The sequence below is a fragment of the Panthera leo genome, chromosome E1 (genome assembly GCF_018350215.1).
Source record: "Panthera leo isolate Ple1 chromosome E1, P.leo_Ple1_pat1.1, whole genome shotgun sequence".
In the NCBI taxonomy this organism is placed as follows: Eukaryota; Metazoa; Chordata; class Mammalia; order Carnivora; family Felidae; genus Panthera; species Panthera leo.
Window position 1 is genome coordinate 39,139,344 of NC_056692.1, and position 14,744 is coordinate 39,154,087.

The 14,744-nt window shown below is 48.3% G+C and overlaps 1 pseudogene; it reads right to left on the reverse strand.

Moving 5' to 3' along the window:
• Window positions 1-822: 822 nt before the first annotated feature.
• On the reverse strand, window positions 823-1,683 carry LOC122207005 (annotated as a pseudogene).
• Between the last annotated feature and the right edge of the window lie 13,061 nt (window positions 1,684-14,744).

Genomic DNA, 14,744 nt, shown 5'->3' on the forward strand with positions numbered 1-14,744 from the left:
GCAGGAGCAAGAGGTATGAGGTGAAGAGCTGTCAGGCTGCAGGAGGAAGGAGGCGGCTGTCCAGGAGGAAGAAAGGGAAGGAGGGCCAGGCACAGGCTAGCAGGAGGCTTCAGGTCACCCTGACACCTGTTGCCACGGCCCAGTGGCGGTTTCCTGCTGCTTGTCGGGACACGCGTGCACGGAGAACACAATGGGTTTGCCTTAACAAGAAGATGCTTCCTGTTTTGCCACCTGGGTTCAGTGCCGAGAGGAAGAGTTTATAGGTCTGTGTTTTTCACGTCGCCAAGCTCTGTGAGGGAAGGAGTGGGGGCAGGTGAGGATGGGGGTCTGAGGAAAGGTGAAAGGGAAAGCAAGGGAGCAGTTGTTCTAGAATTGCTCAGAGAAACCTCATGCCGTTCTAGTTTCAGCCCGTGGGGAGAAGGGATGGCCACACTATGCCAACTGTCCCAACAGCTCCGTGCCAGAGCCCCTGTGTGTGGCGGAGGGCTGCCCAGAATCCCCTTGGCTCTTTTTGTTCCTTAGTGAGAACCTGGTGATGACTTCTGCAGTGACCTTTATCTCGGGGAGGTGGTGAGGGCGACTGGAAACTCGGGCTAAAATAGCCTCTGTGGTGAAAGCAGGGGCCGGAAATGGTGAGGTTGATCTTAAGGCGAGTGGTGGGTGAGAAATCCACAGTGCCAACTCCCCACCCCCCAGACCGAGCCCACCATTGGGCTAATCCTACATATTTCACAATGGAGTCTGTACATGTTATTAGTTAATTAATTAATTAAGGTGTGTGAGAGGGTAAGCTTTATTTCTACTCTCAGACTCTTACAACTTTCCATAAAGTCTTCATCGTTACCTCAGACATGGCAGAATATAATAAATGATCCACCTCTGTGCATGACACATTGAATTTTAATGTCCACCTCCTCTCGGGGAAGGGAGGTCACACTACACACTTTTGGAGACACCCCAAAGGTTTTCTGGCACTTTGGTACAGAGAGGATTTGGTCCGAGTTCTTGCTGGCTTAGGATACTTAAAGGTGCGTAAAGTTTGGTTGCTCGACCCCCCTGGGCTGCAGTGGGGCAGAAGGTGGACAAGGAGGTGGTCTGGAGCAGATAGGTGGACCATGGATGTGGGCTCAAGTTCTTGTTGACAGAGGTAGTTGATCCTGGGTGGCTGACGGGGTGGCTGAGGGCAGCCTGAGGGCCCAGGCTGGGTAAATGCTGCTTTGGTTGCCTTCGTCTGCCCCATCCACCAGCTCACTGCTCTGGAACCACAGCTGGATCTCCGTCTGGGCCCCCTCCATGGAGTCACTGGTGTGGCTGATGTGGATGCTGAAGTCCCCTCTGATGGTGTCGGGGGCAGTCTCTGCTGAGTCACTGTGTCCTATCAGGGCCCTGGAGGACCAGACCACGTCGAGGCCTTCCCAGACCATGGCTTCCACCAGCCGGAGCTCACGTAGCTGAGGAGGGCTCATTAGAAGGGCTTTGTCTGCAGGTCACGACAGTGCTTGGCAAGGACTCTGGTGCCTGTAGCATCTTCATCCCCACCCGGCTTGAAGCCCCTCTTCTCAAAGCACAGGATCACATCCCCAACAAGCCGCTGCTGCATCCCACCTGACTTCACCGCAGTCAGGGTCCACTCCTGGGTCCAGGAGGACCCTCCCGAGTTGGGGCATATGAACAGGCTCAGGCCCAGGGCCTAGAGCCACTCAGCAGTCCCCACGGCACATTCCAAGAAGCTGCCCGTGATCTCTCACCTGCGGGCTGCTGGCTCAGTGCCTGGAGTTTGTATATGTTAGTTATTAGAAAGCCCAGTGTCTTTATGCTTGTTTAGCTCAAGACCATCTGTTGTGGTGGGAGAGTTTGGAGTTCCAGTCTCAGCCTGGCCTGCCAAGTTTCCAGGAGCCCCTCTCTTGCTTCCTCCTCTGGGGACTGAACCAGATGACCTTGGATGTCCTCTCTGGCCTCACGGTTGGGGATTCCATTGATCATCTCCAGGAGGGGCTGTGGCGTTCAGAGAAGCTCTGTTTAAGCACATTTCGGAAATCCTAGTAGAGCATTGGTGAGAAAAAAAAACACAGGAGGAGTCTTGAAACCATCCTTCTCACACAGTTGTTTAGGGAGACCATGTCTGCTTTTTTCTCCTCTTGTGCATGCAAAGCCCTTCTCGACACAGCTCATTCACCAGCCCTGGCCTCAGTCTCCAACCCCAACCTGTACCCAGCCTTTCTGGGCCAACTTTGAGTTCTCCCAAAGCACTATGCACTTCTCAAGGAGAGAAGTCCCTTTCTTCCCCTGCTAGACTCTAACTTGTTATTTAAGACTCAACTCAAACAGCCCTCGGCTCCTGAGGAATTTCTGATGTCTCAAGCCCACAGCATGCCGTTCGCACCTGATGCCCACACCATGCTGTTCACACTGCTGTGATGGCACCCTCAGTCTAATATTTATCCTAGGCATGTATGCATCTTTCTCCATCAGGGTACAACTAAGTGGCACCTTATTTATTTCTTAGATGTTTATTTCACAGCACCTGGCATATTTTTGGTGTTCAACTAGTGGATGTTAAGTCACACCGAAGGGTTTTTCTGTTGAATTGACCCCAAACAGGATTCACCTAGAGCTCATGAAATAGTGGCCACTCTGGTACAACAGGGAGGAGATGGGTGGAGGAGGGAAGCTTAATGTGCCTATCTCTCCCTAATTGCATGGCCACCTGCCCCTGCTCCTTACAGGTCAGTGTCAGCTTTGGCTTCTGAGTAAAACTCATAGGGTCTGTACTCTGGGAAGGCTGGTAAGGCAGGGCCATTAATTTCAAGGATCTTACCTACCGTTTGAGGAAGGAAGGGAGCTAATACTTATTCGGACTCTGCGGCATGCCAGACCCTGCATCACCTCATTCGATCTCACAATAATCCTGCGAGGTAAGTATTCTGCTGCCCATTCTGCAGATGAGGAAATAGAAACTCAGAGAAGTTAAGGACTTTCCCAAAGGGGACTCACAGCCAGTAGCCGAGAGCAAGGAATGGAACTCCCCCATCCATCCTCTTTCCCCTCTACACTCCACCACCGAAAGCCCCAGAGTGGACCGCCTCTACTGCCAACACGTCAGCAAAAATGTAAGCCCCTTACGGTCTGGGTGTTCACACCTACTCACTTCGAAATCAGTCTTCATTGCATTTCTGATTGGCAGAGAGTAGGTCACGTGCTCATGTCCTAGCTTCAAGGGAGCCTGGGAATTTGAGTTCTTGACTTCTTCCTGGGGAGGCAGGACCTTAACAAGGGAATTTCCTCCAGAAAAGGAAGGCTATCCGTAAGATGATGGGCATCTACGAATGTGACAGATGTTCGTGACACTGACTCATGCTAAATGTCACACTGAAAGAAGTTATTTTGAGTGCCTGAACATATTTCTCTTCCTGCTCCTTTCTTAAAATGTGGTTTGACGAAAGAACGTTTATTACATAATTTTTTGGGATATAATTTACGTATAGTAAAGTTCACCTAGTTTAGTGCCCACGTCTAGGGGTTTTTATAAATGCATACAGTTGTGTAACCACTGCCACAAGGGAGACACAGTATGTAACAGTTTCATCATCCCCTATAGCTCTCAGAGCAAAGATTTTTTAAGCAGAGAACAAAAATAGAGCTGAAGAGATTCTATGTGTAACTATCAACATATGCACATCAGAATCTCCCCCTCCTTGGCTCCTGCCCTGGGGGTAGAGAAAGACAAAGATTACTGCAAATAGACTGAAATGGTCAAAAGTATAATTTCCTTTCAAATGTCAGGTTTAGGGCTTAGCAATAGAAGAAGGATGAGGTTAACTGTCGTGGTGCCAGCTCACGGCATGAATTCCTGCTTCGTAGGACAGGCACACAGTGCCTTGACCACATGCAGTGCTTTCCGCAGACCCGGGTAGAGGAAGGCCCATTTCTGGCCTTCTGACGGCCCTCCTCCCTGTCGGGCAAATGAGGGGCGCGTGGTGGGTCTGTGTCCCCACTTCCGCGTCACGCTCCAGGTCACAGCATCCAGAAACTCCCAGGTTTACGAGGTGGCCAAAGGCTGGCAGTATGTGTAGGTGGTGGTGTAGACATAGCTTAGATGTGCAGGCAGGGGCGGAGAAAGAGAAAAGGGGAGTGGACTGCAGGCCTGAGCTGAGGGCTGGGAGGGAAGGTCTCCATGGAGTCTGAGAACTCTAAATTGGAACACGGCCTTTTAGGTCATTATAAAATACATTTTTCATTATGGAAACATAGATTTTCAAACTAGGATAGAACCTATGTTATTTAACAGTTTATTGGCTTGATCTATAACATAAATATCTGGGCATGTGGTATGTAGGCCTCCATTGCTTGGTACTCTTGCCTGGGCCCTGCAGATGTTTGAGGCAGGCCTGAAGGAATCCATTCAGCTTCCTCAGAGATAGTTACCAAAGGTTTCTGTGGGCCCTGCTCCCTGGTGGTAGCCTTGTTCCTCTCTCCCTGGGAGGTAAGAGAGGAAGAGAACGAGCAGTTTTTAGACATCAACTATGTGCTGGGATCTGACCTGGGCCCAACTACCCTGACAAGTGGGTATATCATTGCCAATTTATAGATAAGGTAATGGAGGCTTAGTGACGTGTAAATGCCTCCAGGGTGCAAGCCGGGATTCCAGCCTGGATCCAGCTGCGGTGCCCCATGGTACTAGAGAGTTGTACCTCACTTCTGTTCTCCTTAACACTAGGATTTGTATGGGGCAAGCAGTCAGTCACTTGGATGGGTTGGAATCAGGCCTGTGCCGCTGCTTTGAGGGGGGAGGAAAAAAAAAACAACCTTATGTTTCCAGAACCTTCCCTGGGTTGACCCTATTTTTGTTCCCAAGCATAAAAGGGCAAGGTACAGGTAGCTAGGGCAGAGAGAGTGCAAACACTCAGGTCAAGGAGATATGTGGGAGTTGGCTGTGAACAAGAGAAAAGAAGGGAGGCGGGAAGGGTTTGGCACAAAAACCCTGGGTTTTGAGTCATTCCTGATTTCAAATCCAGGTTCCACTACTAACTGATTGATTTTGACAGTCATATAACTACCTGGAACCTTGATTTCAATACCTGCGAAGGTACGATCGCTCGCAGAGTTTCCTCTGTCTCTGGAAGGACGACACAAAACAGAACCAGGAAGGTACCAGGCCTGAAGCAGGTTCTCCACAGGGCTCGGTCCCCCACAACTCCTTCCCCTTGTTGACTGAATCACTGAACTCATTTTGGCATCTTGTAGGTTTCTACAGCTGAGAAATCTAAAAATAAACTTGAATATGGTGGGTTTAGCCTTGAGGTCACTGGCAGGCACTTCTGCGTAAATAGCAGAAGTGAAAAAAAAAAAAAAGGCCATTTCATTTCTAGTATTTGGAACCTGAGTAAAAGAACTCCTATCATGTGGGCGACTCATAGTAGAGGGGCGGGGGCTTTGAGGGGGCAGGTTTGGTATTTTTTCTTTGTTGTTTTTGTTTTTGTTCTGCGTTGATGTGTGGGACTCTCCAGGGACATGTATCACAGAGCTATAAGGAGAAGGGGCAGGTGGGAAATTTGATTCTGTTCCTGACGTTATAGGACAGATCTGAGGAAAGGGGAGTGTAGGTCATTGGATGGAAAAGGGGATCTCACATTCAAAGGTCCTGTGGCTGTCATGCCCTTCATACCTCTGGCTTCAGGTCACGGTTGGGCAAGTTTCTTAATTCCTTTTTCGTGAGCTTCTGAAGAAAGGCCATCTTTGGGGACTTGCCTTATTCCTGAAATGCCAGTATGTCTGAGACTTTAAGGTTTAAAGTGTGTGTGTGTGTGTGTGTGTGTGTGTGCCACAGAGACTCATAAAAAGAGAAAGCGAGAGGCTGGCTTACTTGGCAATTGTCCACATTGATGGGAGTTATAGGTTCTTCATCTCATTGTTATTTTTAACAGAATGCTTTCCCACCCCTCAAATCTAATGGTCATGATTCCTACAATCCATGTTTTATAGGCTCAGTGAGATGAAGTGAATTCTCCCATGGTCTTAAGTGGAAGAGCCAGAACTTGGACTGGCTGCCTTCCTCTTTACACGGGGCTGGCATGGGCCATCCCAAGAAGAGTGTACAGGGTGGGCTCGGGGCCTGAGGCCCGGGGAATCCAAGTCACTCAGACTTTTGCCCTGCGACCTGGAATGCTCTGACTCATTTTTAAAATGGACATAATGACATTATATGTCAGTGTTGCTTTAAAAAAAAAAGGGGGGGAATAATCCAAATAAAAACATACCATACCATGCTTGATAGTGCATTGATCTAGAATTCTCTGAAGGTGACTGTGGACAAACAAGTCATCTCCTATTCCCATTGCGAATAGCTGGAGGGAAGGGATTTAAGTGTCAATACGAGGCTGTGGGATGATGGATCTAAGGGGGAGCTTCCTGATTGCAGGGAGTTGTGAGAGCCACCGAAGCATGGAAGTGACACCTTTCCAGTCCCTGAGCCTCCAGCACCTTTTGGTGTCTGCCAAGTACCATCACCTCTCACCACCTGTTGGTGCCTGTATTCATCCGTCTTGAGCCAGCTCAAATGCATCCCAACCCCCACACCAGACTTCCCCACATCATCATGAAGAATTTCGAGCTTTTCTTCCCTGCTCCGCAGCATGGCTTTCCTACCTGTATTTAGCATCCATGTTCTCCTTGACTTAAAGCCAAGCCCTTGAATTCCTCCCTGCCCCGAGTGCTCAGAGGGCAGGTAGGTGTTCCATTCATCCTTATCTCCAATACCTAAGGCAGTACCTTAGGTATGCCTTACTTCACGCCAAACTTCACTGTGAGTTGCCTGTGGGTGGTTTTTTTTTTTTTTTTTTTCAACCTGGTTAAATTTGAGAACTCAATCCCCAGTGCTAGCATGCATAAAAATAAGTACCCTCATGCTCTGTTGGTAAGAATGTAAACAGGTTTGACAGGAGAGTCATTTGAATTACTTTGAATCTGGTATGCCTCTTGACTGTATTGTTTTCTTTTCTCTTTCCTTCCCCTCCCCCCCCATCTTCTTAAGGGGTTAGTGAATGGCTTTTCATAAAGATACTGCTATTGTTATGTTCCTAGCGATTTTTTTTTAAACAATAGCAAAAATGGGACCAATATTCATATGGATTTGGATAAAAAAGTTGTGGTTTATACATGTGATAGAATACCAGGTAGCCATGACAATCTATGGTACATGAATGGGTATTAACCAAGTAAGCAAAGTGCCAAAAATCCATCACAAAATAGGAAGCATGGTATGGCCCCAATTTTGAACAAAACATAAGGCTGTATCCACGGGAAAGTGGGAGGATTTACATCCAAATGTTTTAATTCTTTTTTGAGGTGGTGGGATTTTAGGGGATTTTAACTTTCTCCTTTTTATTTTTCTGAATTTTCTCCATTTCCTACATGTTCCTATTACATTCAGAGCATGGCAAAACATCTTCAAGTGCTTGAGTTGATCCCCTAAGTAAACGCCTTGGTCCTCGAATTCTGAATACTGCAGAAACGAAATCAAATGTAGGAAGTTAGGGTTGGAGGGGCTGCTGCAAGTTCTCTGGGCCAAGAGGTTCTCAGACTTGGCTGCATATTAGAGTTGCCCGTGGAGCCTTCAAAACTCTGCTGCTTGGTCCACACCCTCTGCCAATAAATCAGAATCACCTGGGGGTGCATCCGGGCATCAGAGTGTTACATTTGCCCATATGATTCTAATGTGCAGCTTTGAGAGCCGCTTCTGTTGAGTCGCACTGTCCCACGTGGCAGCCACCAGCCTCATGTAGCTATTTAAATTTAATTAAGTAAAACTAAAAATCAGTTCTTTAGTCACACTAGCCATGTTTTTTTTTTAATTAAAATTTTTTTTTAGTATTTATTTTTGAGAGAGAGGGAGAGTCAGAGCGTGAGCAGGGGAAGGGCAGAGAGAGGGAGAATCTGAAGCAGACTCCAGGGCTCTGAGTTGTCAGCACAGAACCCAACGCGGGGCTCAAACCCACGACCCGTGAGATCATGACCTGGGCTGAAGTTGGATGCTTAACCCACTGAACCACCTAGGCGCCCCACACCAGCCACATTTTAAGTGCTCGGTAGCCACATGTGGTTAGAGGCTACCATATTGGACAGCACAGCTCTACAGCTATCCTTCAGTTTTCAGGACAGGAGATCAGAAAGGCCTCTTTCTTGGAGGCCTGATGCTCATGGAAAGAGAAAGTCCCTATCCTTGGCTGTTCCAGGGCTGCCCGGGCCATCAATAATCCTGTGCCTAGAAAGTTCCTTATGCTTTCTTGTGTCTACCCCATCCTCCACCTTGAGCATGGGGAAACTTTCTGCCACATGTTTATTTTCAAGGGCTCGACAGGCCCAGGCCCTTCCGACCTGTTCAGCCGGGTCAGGCCAGCAGGCGAGCTGTTTACATGGAATCCAAGTGCTCAGCGGAGAGTAGAACAGGGCTGTGTTTTCCACGGCTGCTGAGAAAGGTGAGTGAGCTGAGGCAGAATAACAAAAAGCCACTTCAAAAACATGCCAGAAAAAGTCAGAAAGCAGACACAATCAGAGGTTTGAGAGGCACACACTCCCCCCACCCCCTCCAAACCCTGAAAGAGAGCAAAAACAAGTCACGGGGGAGCCTCTAGCCCTGATGGTTTCGAGACGGTCGCGGTTGCTGACTTGAGAACGGGCCTGTCCCAGCAGTTCTGTGAGGGGCCGGGAGCTGAGACTGTGGGGGCTCAGAAACTTCACCTGAGTTCTGAGAACATTGTGGCCTGGGAGGTGGGACAGTCCCTGAGCACTTGAAGCTCTGGGAAGACAGAGGTGTGTGGGAATGGCAGGGCCAGGCTGTCTGGGTAAGAGTGTTTTAACCCAGATACTGGTAATCTGTTAGGAAGCAGAATCCCACAGGGTCCTGAGCTTTGGGAACTTACCACCTGGGAGGGTGAGGTCCCCATGGACATAGTTCATTGTGGAATTCAAAGCTTAAGGCCACCTATGTCCAGGAAGCCCTCCTTTAGGACCTGACACGAGGACCCAACCACAGAAACACCAAATCAGAAAGGGAAACCTGATTCTCCCCTCCCCACTCCCATTTCCCAAACTACTGTAGGCCAGTGAAGTACAGTGAAGGGAGCCTGGGAGTTGGAGACTTGGGCTCAAGTCGCAAGCACTGTCATTCCCTTGCCATGTGAGTTGGGTAGATCAGTTTACCTCTTGGACCTGAGCTTCTTGACCTGTAAATTGTAGGGTTGGTGTCGCCCAATAGTTCTCAACCCAGGTTACGTATTGGAAAAACCTGGTGAGATTTGAGCTGTTCTGAGATACAGAAATTTTCAAAGCCCCTTAGATGATTCCAGTGTGACCAAGATTGAGAACCACTGGTTTATCCGGTACATCTCAAATGTAGCATAGGAGACCGTAGGAGCCATTGGGTTAAAATTCAGATCCTGATTCCATAGGCCTGGCGTAGGTTATGAGAGTCTGCATTTCCAACAAGCTCACAGGGGATGCCCACGGGCCACACTTGGTAGTAGCAAGTCTATCTTTTAAAAAAAAAATTTTTTTTTTTAGCATTTATTCATTTTTGAGAGAGAGAGAGAGAGACAGAGCATGAGCAGGGGAGGGGCAAAGAGAGAGGGAGACACAGAATTGGAAGCAGGCTCCAGGCTCCAAGCTGTCAGCACAGAGCCCAATGTGGGGCTCGAACTCATGAACTGTGAGATCATGACCTGAGCCGAAGTCGATTGCTCAACCGACTGATCCACCCAGGAGCCCTGCAAGTCTATCTTTAATGTCCACTTGTCTCTAACTACCAGTGATTCAATCTATGTTGTATTTTGGGAACTGGCACGGGTTGCCTATTTCTGCCAATAGACACCATCACTTCTAGGTTTTTTTCTTTTCTCTCCCTCTCTCACAAGAATCAATGAAATTCTCACTTTTCATTTGAATTCTGACAGATTTGAGTCAAACACGTCTCTTCCCTTCAAGGGCAGAAGATGAAAGATAAAGCCAGGTGGTGATGTGAGTTCCAGGGGGCGGGCAGAGTCCATTTTGCTGGGGCAGGGGCAGCAGGTGGAAAGATACCAGGTAGCTGATAATAACAGGCATTGAGACCCCACTTCTGCTGGGCACTGTTCAAGTGCTTTTTACAAGTTGTCTCACTCCTCACAACAATTTTACGATAAGTACTGATAGGGCCCTTGTTTATACACGAGGAAGCTGAAGCTTAAAGAGAAGCAGAGACTTTTCCTAGCAAGGAGCAGTCCGGGAGTTGAACTTAGGTGTCTGTGTTGACTACTAGTCCATGTAGAGCAGGGGTAGTATTTCAGCTCCATGCCTGGACAGACCTAACCAAACCCAACCAGACCTGATCAGACTTGACCAGACTCAACTAAGACCTGACCAGATCTGACCAGACCTGACTAGATCCAACCAGATCCAATCAGACTCAGCCAGACGCAACCAGACCTGACCAGATCTGACCAGAGTCAATTAGACCCGGCCTCTTGGCATCAAGTTGTTGGCAGGGAGAGGGTTGGGAAGGGGTTTGCATAAGTCTAGTCTACCTAAGCAACCTCTCCACTCACCTTCCATACCTCCCCAACCAGAAAAGGGGAGGTGGTAACAGTTTTCCACCCCCTGCTGCTGGGGCCAGGCCTCAGGGCCCTTGCGTGGAGTTTGGCACCTAGATTCACATCTTTCCCCCGCTTGGCTGCCTGTCCCTGCATAATTCTCTGCTGCCTGGATATTTTTCTACTTGTATCATCTTCTTTTCTCCAGGGGAACAGGCAGTGTGTTTAGCTTTGTGACTGTTTTATCTTCCTTTTGTAGGCTTGTCCCTTCCTAGGAGCCTAGAGTAAGGCTTACCCCCAGCCCACTCCAAATAGTGCCACAGAGAAGATCATCTGGGCAACCAACATTACTGCACACTCTAAATGTCTCAGATTCTACTGGGTTCTTAGCCAAAATGGTAGCCAACAACCCAACCCAATAGTTTTTCCAACTTGACTCAACCCAGGCTTGTCTTACTTCCTGATATCAGGGATATGGGACTGGAGTGGGGGTGAGGGGGTGAGAAAGAAAAAAGGGAGACTTTCTTATTGCCCTAGTAGGTCTTGAGACGTTGGAGACAAGGACTTTGTCTTTTCATTTTTGTATCCCCAGTATAGAACATGGTGCCAGGCAGATAAATGTATAATGTTTGTCAGATAAACGAATGACGGTGATAAGGGGGCCTCATTGCACCAAATGACTGGCAGCACTGATAGCTTGTCCTGCTTGACAGGAGAATCATCTGGCATAGACAGAGCTTGCGAAGGCCCCGGAACCACGTGGGCACAGTTACTGAGAAATCTCTCTCTTTCACCACATCTTCTCAGATTCTGCAGAAGCTCAGGAAAGTGAGGTTTCCTTACAGAGCCCCAGCCCCTTGATACACTGGGTGCATTGCAGAATGCTAACATTGAGAGCAATTAGGAGAGGCCAGGCACTACTTAGGCAGCCCTGGGATTATAGGATGAGGGAATGAGGGGACCCCTCTCTTCTTTACCTTCTGCAGAAGGGGGTCATAATATTCTCAAAACTGGGTTTGGATATCTAAACTTGGAGGCTGGGATGAAAAAGGTAGCATGTTCAATCCACATGGAAGAAATTTTCTCTGCAGATAGTTTTTCTGCTACCAAGAAAGAAAGAAAGAAAGAAAGAAAGAACAAAAGAGAGAAAGAAAGAAAATAAAGAGAAAGAGAGAAAGAAAGAAAATAAAGACCCAAAGAAAAGAAAAAAGGAAGAAAGAAAGAAAGAAAGAAAGAACAAAAGAGAGAGAGAAAGAAAGAAAAGAAGGAAAGAAAGGAAGGAAGGAAGAAAAAAGGAAAATACAGAGAAATCAGATACATGCCAAGGTGCTAAATGTGGATATGAATCTAAAGTGACTTTGCATTGGCCCCAGCCAGGGAAATGTTCCCATTTATTCAGTTTGTGCAAGAAAATGTTCTCAAGTCAACTCCTTAAGACTCTGTCTTGTGTCTTGAGCCTTACAAGAAATAAGCCAATGAGAAGTATGCCCCCACTGTTCAGGTACCTGTTCTGGTAAGAGTGGGTCCAGCAAGAGGGGCAGAAGTTAGGAGAGGGTCCCTAACCAGACCCTCTGGATTCACATGGGTGCTACTGTTGGGTTCACGTTATTGCTGTAGACCCAACTCTTTTCCTCTGGTTTTCCTGGGGGACTGTGAGGTTAATCCACTTATACCATCTTCTCTGAAAGCATCATCCAGTCCAGGGGCATGAAAACTGGTGATTGGTGCTATTTCTATCCCCTCCTTCAATAAATAGCTGGTTTTCTTTATTTAAATTTTTTTAAATTTTATTTATTTTTGATAGAGAGAGACAGAACACAAGTGGGGGAGGGGCAGAGAGAGAAGGAGACACAGAATCAAAGCAGGCTCCAGGCTCTGAGCTGTCAGCACAGAGCCCGACGTGGGGCTCAAACTCACAAATTACAAGATCATGACCTGAGCTAAAGTCAGACGCTCAACCAGCTGAGCCACCCAGGCGCCCCTGCTTTTCTTTATTTTAATTGCCAGGGTTAGAGTTTTTGATTGTGTGGAACCATGAGGTGGGCCTGGGAGAATGGATTAACATTTCTTTCATTTAACAAACATCTCTCCTGGAGTGTCCATCCACTCCCATGACTTTTATCTGTATGTTGCTGACTTTTAAACCTATGTCTTTGTTTTGACCTCTCTCCTTAACATTAAGCTTACATTTCTTCTTCTTTTTTTAAGTTTATTTATTTATTTTGAGAGAGAGAGAGAGAGAGAGAGAGAGAGATTGAGCAGGGGGAGGGGCAGAGAGAGAGGGAGAGAGAGAATCCTAAGCAGGCTCTGCACTGTCAGCACAGAGTCCGATGTGGGCCTCAAACTCTGAACCGTGAGATCATGACCTGAGCTGAAACCAAGAGCCGGTTGCTCAACCAACTGAGCCACCCAGGTGCCCCTAAAATCACCTTTCTAACAAAAGAAAAAAGAAAAGAGAGAGAGAAAGAATGGAAATTGCATGTAAATGATTGCTGTTAGCTTACAGAAGTCATTCTGCAATACATAGTCAGTGACTCCATTTCCAGGTGCAGAGGCTGAGGCCACGAGACTGGCTAGATTTGCCTAAAATCTCAATAGAAAATTCGTGGCAGTGCCTCTGTTCTGAGATTCACCTGCATCAGAAACAAACCAGGTTCCCCAAAGGGGGGGGGGGGGGGAGGAAGAAAATTCATGGCAGAATTGGGAGCAGGGCTTCCCCACTCAAAGCCCTGGGTAGAGCCTTAAAATCAGGGCAATGGAATTGATGCGTGTCATCTTGAGTCCCTATTATTAGGCACAGTCTGCCTTCCCCAGGGAAGGGAGCTCTCCTTTGTCTTCCTCTCCCCTGCACCTCCCAGCCCAGTGGAGGGCACATGCTGGGGGGCTCAAGGGGGATGTAGGGAGTTGAAGCTGGTGGTTAAATCTGACTCGTGAAACTCAGTCGTAAACAGCATTAAGTGAGGCAGCCTGACCCCTCCCCATCCTTTCCACTCAACCGTGTCCAAGGGGCTTAGCTCAAATCACCCCATTTGTAAGAAGACCTTCCAGAAGAACTTAGTCTCTGGTGTTTGAAACAGTTCCTGCCCGTTCCCCTCATTGAACACCTTCTCGATGTGCTAATTTATGTGGGGAAGGGGGAGTGTGGCATATTGGTTTCAAGCGTGGGCCGTGGCTATGAAACCCGTGGTTAAGCCCCAACTCCACCACTTTCCAGTCCTGTGATCTCAGGCAACCCCTCTGAGCCTCAGTTTCCTTATCTATAAAATGGGTCAAGTCATAATTCCTCCCTTCTAGGCTTTGTTGTGAGGATTATTTGGGACAAGTCACACGGCCTGTGCAGTGCGTTGCCAGGCACTCGGTACATTCTGGCTGCTATTGTCACAAGTTTCCACAACGAAATGTGTTGTTCTTCCACCTTCTTGGAGGATGGTTACCTGTCCTGTGAACGGGGGGGAAATAATAGGCAATCTTAGTGGATCGTCATGACAACGAAACCAGAGGATACAAATGCTGTGTGAACTTTCTAGGTTTGGGTGTGACGTGTGACTGCCCCCAAGGTTACACAGCTGGCACCAAGTGGCGCCCTCCTGGAACCGCCACACCCTCCCCCAGCGGGGACACACACCTACACGCAGACACAAACGGGCCCAGGGCCACAGCCGCCCCCCCCCCCCCCCCCCCCGGAAAGGGGAAAGCTCTCGGCGGTCTGACCCCTACTGGCGGCCTGGGGAAGTTGTTCTTTCGTCCGGGGATCCGAGCTGGCCCTGGCTGCGGGGAAGCAGAGGGAGTGAGGCGTGGGCCTCGCTAGCCCTCAAGAAGCTTCCGGCCTGGCCTGGCCTAGCCCGGGAGAAGTGTCAACAAGTGTGACTCTAAATGAGGCCAGAGGACACAAAAGTGATGGCGACAGAAAGGTGGAAAGAGGGGCAGTTTGGGGGTGAGAGGAGGTTTGGGGGCAGGGCTGGCATTTGAGCTGGTCTTTGGAAGACCGGTAGTGTGTTAAGTTAGTTGGGCTGCTAATTTGATCTTAATTCCCTCTTAAAAATTTTTTTTCTTAATGTTTATTTATCTTTGAGAGAGAGAGAGAGAGAGAGAAAGAGCATGAGCAGGGGAGGGGCAGACACAGAATCCGAAGCAGGCTCCAGGCTCTGAATCATTAGCACAGAGCCTGATGTAGGTCTTAAA